This window comes from Salarias fasciatus, chromosome 7 (genome assembly GCF_902148845.1).
Source record: "Salarias fasciatus chromosome 7, fSalaFa1.1, whole genome shotgun sequence".
NCBI lineage: Eukaryota > Metazoa > Chordata > Actinopteri > Blenniiformes > Blenniidae > Salarias > Salarias fasciatus.
Window position 1 is genome coordinate 33,157 of NC_043751.1, and position 8,616 is coordinate 41,772.

General features: G+C 49.2%; 1 pseudogene; it reads left to right on the forward strand.

Annotated features, from left to right (window-relative positions):
* The first annotated feature begins 3,105 nt into the window (after positions 1 to 3,105).
* LOC115392083 (ATP-sensitive inward rectifier potassium channel 15-like) lies at positions 3,106 to 4,104 on the forward strand (annotated as a pseudogene).
* The last annotated feature ends 4,512 nt before the right edge of the window (positions 4,105 to 8,616 follow it).

The following is an 8,616-nucleotide window of genomic DNA, read 5'->3' on the forward strand; positions in this document are numbered from 1 at the left end:
TCTCATTACAACAACACTCTCTCCTCCTGCCTCCATGAACTTGCCCCCACCAAAACTAAGACAGTCTCTCAGGTCTTACTGTGCATTTACAGATCTACACAGAATACATTCAGCAAGACAAAGATGCACTCAACTCTGCTCGGTCCTGTTATTACTCCAGCCTTATCCACTCCGGCTCCAATAACCCCAAGGCACTCTTCACTACCATAAACACACTTCTCAAGCCCCGTAATAACACTTCATCCTCATTCACTACTGACAAATGCAATAGTTTTCAGTCTTTCTTTCAGTCCAAAATTGACACCATTTCCATTTCCATTGACCTCTCTGCCGCCCCCATTGCTGCACCTGACTCTCCTCCCCCTGCTTCCTGTCCACAGTTCTCTCACTTCTCACCCATTTCCTCTGCTCAGTTAACACAAATTTTATCTGGCATTAAAACTCCAACATGCTCCCTGGATCCCATTCCCTCCTCACTCATTAAAACCTGTCTTCCCATAATCTCTCCACTCATCACTCAAATCATAAACTCCTCACTCTCATCCGGATCTGTCCCACAGTCTCTCCAGCTGGCTGCCATCACCCCCATTCTCAAAAAACCTGGTCTCGACCCCGACAACCCTGCAAACTTCCAGCCCATTTCCAACCTTCCCTTTCTGTCCAAAGTCCTCGAACGAGTCATTGCTTCTCAACTCCAAACCCACCTCAGCTCAAACAGTCTCTATGAACCCTTCCAGTCCGGCTTCCGTTCAAAACACAGCACTGAAACAGCTCTATGAAAAATCACTCATGATCTCCTCCTCTCTTCTGATTCTGGCCATCTTAACATCCTCATCCTCCTGGACCTCACAGCAGCTTTCGTCACCATCAGCCACTCCATCCTCCTGTCTCGCCTCAAATCCACCCTCAACATCGCCGGCTCCGCTCTGTCCTGGTTTCAGTCATACCTCTCCGATTGTCAACAGTTCGTCCACATCAACCGCTGCTCCTCCTCCATAGCCCCCCTGCCACAGGGCGTTCCCCAAGGTTCGGTGCTTGGTCCTCTCCTCTTCATCCTCTACCTCCTCCCCCTCGGCAACATCATCCGTCGTCACGGTCTCCGCTTCCACTGCTACGCTGACGACATACAACTTTACATTTCCACCACATCCATACACCCCAACATCCACCCCCCCTCACCCAGTGCCTCACAGACATCAAAACATGGATGAATCACAACTTTCTCAAACTAAACAGTGACAAAACAGACATCATCATCATCATCGGTCCTCACAACATCACCAAATCCGCACAACAGTTCACCTTAAATTTTGATAACTCTACACTCACTCCATCCCCGCTGATCCGCAACCTTCGGTGTTCTCCTCGACCCCACTCTATCATTTGACCCCCACATCAAACGCATAACCCGGACTGCATTCTTCCACCTCAAAAATACAGCTCGACTCCGCCCATCACTCTCCTTCTCTGCTGCTGAAACTTTAGTCCATGCTTTCATCACTTCCAGAATCGACGACTGCAACAACATTCTTTACGGTACACCATCCAAAACTCTCAATAAACTACAGTACATTCAAAACTCCGCTGCCCGCCTCCTCACCCACACCCGCTTCTGTGAACACATCACCCCTGTCCTCCACAAGCTCCACTGGCTCCCCGTCCCTCAGCGCTCCACTTCAAACTCCTCCTGATCACCTTCAAAGCTCTCCATAATCTGGCCCCTCCATCCCTCCCAGACCTGCTCCACCTCCACACTCCATCTCGCTCCCTCCGCTCCTCCACCTCCACCCTGCTGTCCCTGCCGTGTAGGACCAGGCTCCCAACCTGGGGAGACAGAGCCTTCTCCATCGCCGCCCCCACCCTCTGGAACTCACTGCCCCAACCTCTCCGTGACTGCTCCGACCCCCCACCTTCAAGAAAAAACTCAAAACCCATCTGTTCAGAATTGCATTTGATGTTGTTTTTTTTCTTTTGTTGATTTTATGCTGCTGTGTTTTATTTATCTTTTTGTATTGTGAAGCGACTTTGAGTGTCTTGAAAAGCACTATACAAATAAAATGTATTATTATTATTATTATTATTATTATTATTATTATTATTATTATTATTCCTTTCTGGCTGGTTTTCTTGCTGCTTTCTGACTTTGTTTCTCAGTGTTTCATTGAATGTCTGCTCATCCTGGACTTCATGTGTCTGTGACACAGAAAGAGAGCTGTGTCAAGAGTCGCTTTGTCCTGTCGGGATGTGGACGCCGTGACGGCTCTGTGCAAAAATTAATCCACCAATTCTGTATTTTCATACAACAACTTCATTCAACTCTTCGTATTTCCAGAAGATCTGAAGGTAGTCCTAGTTTCAAGGTGAACTGCAGTCAGTATACACTTTGGTCTTCCTTGATTGTGCAATTTTGGCATACTAACAAACAACGTAACAGTAATAAAGACTAATGTGTGATAAAACGGTCATTAAATCAGATTATCAGTGGAAAACTCAACTCTCAGGGTTGGAGGACGTCTTTTCCTGTCAGAACTTCTTGTTATTTAATTACTGATTAATGATCAGGATCAAAAAAAGATCATTTTGTTAAAAAACACATTTTAGAACAGAATTCCCTGTGATTGCAGTGGAAACAAACTAAATGGAGAAAATATGCTTCAGTGTTACAATAAACACTAATATTAAAGCATCTGAAAAACATTTGATTATTTGGCACGAGACAGAGCAGGTGTGGAGTTGGTCAAGCTGTTTGAGGGTGGAGGAACTTCCTCCCGAAGACAATCGATTAGATCGTCTCTGTAACACCCAGCTCATGAGATCAGTGTAAAAGACGGAAACACTGTCCAAATGGTGACCTTCACATTTACTTGAATGCATTTTATAGAAACAATATTTCTTTGTAGCTTTGTAACTGAGACGTGCCTTTCATATTAAATTCAACAGCTTGGTGAGGAATTCTAAACCTATTCCTGTTCAGATTTTAAGCTTGTGTGCATCATTCAAACGAAGGTCCAACGCTCCTCCTCCTCTTCTTGCTCCGTCAGCTCGTCTGTGGCTGAAGCCGAAGCCAAACCTCCGTTCATTCATCTTCCTCTGACTGGGAGCAGCATGGCAGGCAGGAAGTCGGCGGTCCTGAGGAGGATCGTCAACAAGGACGGCCACAACAACGTGCGCATCGACAACGTGGAGGGCATGGTGAAGCTGTACCTGCACGACATCTGGACCACGGCGGTGGACATGAAGTGGCGCTACAAGCTCACCCTGTTCGCCTCCACCTTCATCATGACCTGGTTCATCTTCGGGGTCATCTTCTACTTCATCGGCATGGGGAACGGCGACTTCGAGCCGGGCCTGAGCTCCAACCACACGCCCTGCGTTCTGAACGTGGAGACGCTGACAGGGGCCTTCCTCTTCTCGCTGGAGTCTCAGACCGCCATCGGCTACGGTTTCCGCTGCATCTCCGAGGAGTGCCCGCTGGCCATCTTCACCCCGGTGGCCCAGCTCGTCATCACCGGCCTGGCCGAGATCTTCGTCACCGGCGCCTTCCTGGCCAAGCTGGCGCGGCCCAAGAAGCGGGCGGAGGCCATCAAGTTCAGCCAGTCGGCGGTGGTGTGCCGGCGCCGGGGCCAGCTGTGCCTGATGCTGAGGGTGGCCAACATGAGTTAGAGCCTGCTCATCCAGTGCCAGCTGACGGGGAAGCTGTTCCAGTCCAACGTGACGGAGGAGGAGAGCTCGGTGGACTTCCACATGGACTCCAGCGGCGAGAGCCCGTTCCTCATCCTGCCTCTCACCTTCTACCACGTCCTGGACGAGCGCAGCCCCCTGTCCGGCCTGACGGCGGAGAACCTGCTCACCCGCGACTTCGAGCTGCTCGTCACCCTCAACGCCACCATGGAGCCCACGGCGGCCACGTGTCAGAGCCGCACCTCCTACGTCCCGCAGGAGATCCTGTGAGGCTACGAGTTCAAGCCGGTGCTGTTCAGCACGCCCAGCGGCCGCTACGTGGCCGACTTCAAGTTCTTCGACAAAGTGCAGGCGAGCAACGGCCCGGCGTTCATCAGCAACAACACGGAGAAGCTGAAACTGGAGGACTACAAGAAGGAGTAAACTGTTTATCAGAAATATCAGGCAATGAAATGTTTTTTAGGTAGCAAAGAGACTGAATAGAAAACGTAAAATACAGGAGAAATTCGTAGCAGCTTGACCAGTGAAATGTGATTTGTAGTTGAAAGGGATATATAAGACAAAGTGATCTAAAACTACAAAACAGCGTCAGTGGAGTTCACAGAACAGCATCCCGTTGGACGTTTCTCTGCAGAAGAAGACATAGATGTGAAAGGGAATGTATTTAATGTGTTCAGCAACTTTAATCATTGCAAAAACCACAAAAATGTACACACCTTTACCACAAAATGTCGCGCCCTGTGCCCCTGCACCCATGTGGGGGCGCTCGGGTCCTGTTTTGTGTTGGTCTGCCCTCATGTTCTCCTGCCTGGTCACCTGCCTGCTCCTCTTGTTCTCCCTCTGGTCTGTCTCGTTATCTCCCTAATGTGCTCCACCTGTCCTGCCCCCCTATTTTAAGTCCTGCTCTCCTGGTGCGTCTTGTCGGCTCCTTGTGCGTCTGTCTTCCTGCGTCCGTGTCCCTGCCTGCACCTCAGCTCTGTTTGCCTTTTCCTGAGTTCCTGACCTCCTGAGTTTTCGGAATAAAAGACCCTTTCCAACCATGCCTGCTGCCTGCGTCCTTCCACCCTTGCACCCATGACACAAAAATGCGTGAGAATTAGAAAAGTTTAAGCTAATCCACCAGAGTTCACGTCTTAAATTTAAATCTCTGCATGTTTTTTTCTACCTTGAAATAAAAACCCAGTCACAGTCTGATCCAGTCATTTCAGTTGATACCTGTTTCAGAATGTTGATCATCCTATCATTAAACGTGAAATCAATAATTCATGCGTATCTGTGAATTGGCTTGTGGACTCTTGAAAAATAGTGTGAAGTGATTTAAGCTCCTTGATCACGCAGGAGGTTTTGAATGAATGGGTTTGCTCTGTGCTCACACAGATTAAAAGCAGAAGCCTCTTCAAGGACAAAACTCGTTCCTCCAGCAGCTCAGCTGTTCAGGCTTTCAGGGTTTGTGATGGAAACATGGTGGAGCGACCAGCAAACTGGAGACGAGTGTTTCTGATCCAAACAACATCTCATCTTTTTCTGTCAGAGACAATAAACTACATTTAGCAATAATTCTGTTGTTATTTTTGATATGGAGCAACTTTTCTTTGTTGCTTGTCTATCAGCAGCTACACATCCGATATTTGCTCTGATGGACTGGAGCGACACACACATTCTCACTGTAATTAACGAACGGGTGCAGGAAGCTTTTGGTTTTGTCTGTCAGACTGTACAACTCTACTGTATACGTAGAATATGAGCAACAACCCTGGACAAAATATCCTGCAGTCTTGGTCAATTTATAATGTTCTTTTTTTTTATTCTTTTTCCTCAATGCACACACACACACACATTGTGACATAAACTCCATTCTTCTTCTTTTCCAGCGTCGCTGTTCCTTAATAAAAGACACTTTTTTTTTCAACCTATTTGTGCCTTTTTTTCTTCTAATTTTTTGGGGGGTTTAATTGAATTATGCCTGGAAATTGTCTCTTTTTTTGGTTTGGTTTAACCTAAATATGCCTGGAATGTAGCCCTCTTTTTTTCTTTTCTATCCTAAATTTGTTCTGAATTTCTTCTTTCCCTCTGTCTTCTTTTTCTCTGTCCCCACTTTCCTTTCCATTGTTTTCATTTACAAATTTCTGTCCAGCTGAGCGAAGTGGATAGAAATCACTTCTTCCAGCTCTTCCGGCTCTTCCCGCTGCAACAGCTGAACAGATTCCTCCACCAGGTCCACCGGCTCGACTTTTTAACCAACTCCACCGGCTCCACAGTCTCTACTGTCTCCACCGGCTTTTCTGTCTCCACCGGCTCTTCTGTCTCTACCGGCTCTTCTGTCTCTACCGGCTTTTCTGTCTCCACCGGCTTTTCTGTCTCCACCGGCTCTTCTGTCTCCACCGGCTCTTCTGTCTCTACCGGCTCGTCTGTCTCCACCGGCTCTTCTGTCTCCACCGGCTCTTCTGTCTCCACCGGCTCTTCTGTCTCTACCGGCTCTTCTGTCTCCACCGGCTTTTCTGTCTCCACCGGCTTTTCTGTCTCCACCGGCTCTTCTGTCTCCACCGGCTCTTCTGTCTCCACCGGCTTTTCTGTCTCCACCGGCTCTTCTGTCTCCACCGGCTCTTCTGTCTCTACCGGCTCGTCTGTCTCCACCGGCTCTTCTGTCTCCACCGGCTCTTCTGTCTCCACCGGCTCTTCTGTCTCTACCGGCTCGTCTGTCTCCACCGGCTCTTCTGTCTCCACCGGCTCGTCTGTCTCTACCGGCTCTTCTGTCTCCACCGGCTCTTCCACCGGCTCTTCCACCGGCTCTTCCACCAGCTCTTCCACCGGCTCTTCTGTCTCCACCGGCTTTTCTGTCTCCACCGGCTCTTCTGTCTCCACCGGCTCTTCTGTCTCCACCGGCTCTTCTGTCTCTACCGGCTCTTCTGTCTCCACCGGCTCTTCTGTCTCCACCGGCTCGTCTGTCTCCACCGGCTCTTCTGTCTCCACCGGCTCTTCTGTCTCCACCGGCTCGTCTGTCTCCACCGGCTTTTCTGTCTCCACCGGCTTTTCTGTCTCCACCGGCTCGTCTGTCTCCACCGGCTTTTCTGTCTCCACCGGCTTTTCTGTCTCGACCGGCTTTTCTGTCTCTACCGGCTCTTCTGTCTCCACCGGCTTTTCTGTCTCCACCGGCTCTTCTGTCTCTACCGGCTCTTCTGTCTCCACCGGCTTTTCTGTCTCTACCGGCCCTTCTGTCTCCACCGGCTTTTCTGTCTCCACCGGCTCATTTGTCTCCACCGGCTCTTCTGTCTCCACAGGCTCTACCGGTTCCAGTGGCACCACTGGTTCTGCAGGCTCCACCTGTGGTGGTGTTACCAATGGCTGTACTGGTTCCAATGGTTTCACAGGCTCCACCGGCTCCTCTGGCTCCACCAGCTGAGCCACTTTCCCTGTCAACAGAAAATGTAGAGTCACAGTACTGAGTTTGAGGGGTTTTATCCACTGTTTAAAATAACAATCAGCAAATCAAGCTGCTCTGATCTGCTCTGATTCTGAGAAAATCAATTTAAAATGTGTGTTTGCGTCATGCAGGTTTGGTAGGAACACCGTCAGCTCACCTGGCTCCACCCTGTGTCGCTCCGTCGCTGATGTCGCTCTGGCCTCTCGTCGTCTCTGCACGTGTTCTGATTCAACAAAAGAGAGAAAACAAGGAAGAAATACATTTTACATACGATTTGAGAGAAAAAAAAAAGGTTTTCTTCCATGATGAGTTTCCTTAGCTCAGGAGGAGACCTTACCAGAGTCGCCAGCGAGAGACCACCCACGACACCCCTGAGCCCATAACCCCAGACCTTCTGGGCGCAGGTGGATGGTTTCATCCCCAGGGTCGGGTTTGGCGACGGCGGCCTGGGAAACTCTTGATTCTGCAAGAGATCAATCAAGGAAAAGCCTCATTATCACCATTCAGATGCAGCAGCATATCTCAAAAAAAGACAGAAATTAATTAATTTCTCTTAATGCAATTAAAGTGACAGCCCTAATTAAACCATTAAACCAGAAGACTTTACCAGAGTCACCAGCTGGAGTCGGGTCGACGGACTCCGCCGGTTCAACGGCCTCAACCAGCTCCAGTGTCACCACTGGTTCTTCAGGCTCCACCGGCTCCTCTGGCTCCACCAGCTGAGCCACTTTCCCTGTCAACAGAAAATGTAGAGTCACAGTCGTGAGTTTGGGGGGTTTTATACACTGTTTAAAATAACAATCAGCAAATCAAGATGCTCTGATCTGCTCTGATTCTGAGGAAACAATCAATTTAAAACGTGTGTTTGCGTCATGCAGGTGTGGTAGGAACATCGTCAGCTCACCTGGCTCCACCCTGTGTCGCTCCGTCGCTGATGTCGCTCTGGCCTCTCGTCGTCTCTGCACGTGTTCTGATTCAACAAAAGAGAGAAAACAAGGAAGAAATACATTTTACATACGATTTGAGAGAAAAAAAAAGGTTTTCTTTCATGATGAGTTTCCTTAGCTCAAGAGGAGACCTTACCAGAGTCGCCAGCGAGAGACCACCCACGACATCCCTGAGCCCATAACCCCAGACCTTGTGGGCGCAGGTGGATGGTTTCATCCACGGGGTCGGGGTTGGGGACGGCGGCCTGGGAAACTCTTGATTCTGCAAGAGATCAATCAAAGAAAAGCCTCATTATCACCATTCAGATGCAGCAGCACATCTCAAAAAAAGACAGAGTCTAATTAATTTCAATTCATGCAATTAAAACTGACAGCCAGTATTAAACCATGTGTTCTGATTCAACAAAAGAGAGAAATTGAGGAGGAGACTTTACCAGAGTCACCAGCTGGAGTCGGATCGACGGACTCCGCCGGTTCAACGGCCTCGACCAGCTCCAGTGTCACCACTGGTTCTTCAGGCTCCACCGGCTCCTCTGGCTCCACCAGCTGAGCCACTTTCCCTGTCAA